A 678-nucleotide genomic window follows, 5' to 3' on the forward strand; every position below is an offset into this window, starting at 1 on the left:
TTTGTGCACTGCTGTTGGGAATGTGTAATTGTGCAACCACTAAAAAAATGTATGGAGGTTCCTCAAATAATTAAACATAGAACTACCCATTTGATACAGAAATCTCACTTCTGGATATGTGTGTGTGTATATACACACACACACAAAAGAAATGAAATTGGAATCTCAAAGAGGTATCTGTACTCTTACATTCATTGCGGCATTAGTCACCATTGCCAAGATACGGAAATTACTCAAATGCTCCATATACATAAATGGAACATTATTCAACCTTAAAAAGAAGGAAATTCCACCTTTTGCAACCACATGGATGAATCCAGAGGACAATAACACGCTCTAGTAAAATAAGAGGTTCATTGAAATAAACCAGTACAAAAAGACAATATTTCATGAGTCTATATATGAGTTACTTAAAATAGTCAAACTCACAGAAGCAGAGAAAGGAATGGTGGTTGCCAAAAGGTAGGGAAAGAAGGAATTGGGGATTATTGCTCAATTGGCATAAAGTTTCAGTTATGAAAGATGAATAAGTTCTAGAGATCTGCTGTACAACATAATACCTATAGTTAACAATATGGCATTGTGTAATTTAAAATATAAATTATGTTAAGAGTATGGATCTCATGTTAAATATACTTAAAAAAAAAAGAACACCAGAAACTTTTTAGCAGCGACAGA

The sequence above is a fragment of the Propithecus coquereli genome, unplaced genomic scaffold (assembly GCF_000956105.1).
Source record: "Propithecus coquereli isolate 6110/MARCELLA unplaced genomic scaffold, Pcoq_1.0 Scaffold72, whole genome shotgun sequence".
In the NCBI taxonomy this organism is placed as follows: Eukaryota; Metazoa; Chordata; class Mammalia; order Primates; family Indriidae; genus Propithecus; species Propithecus coquereli.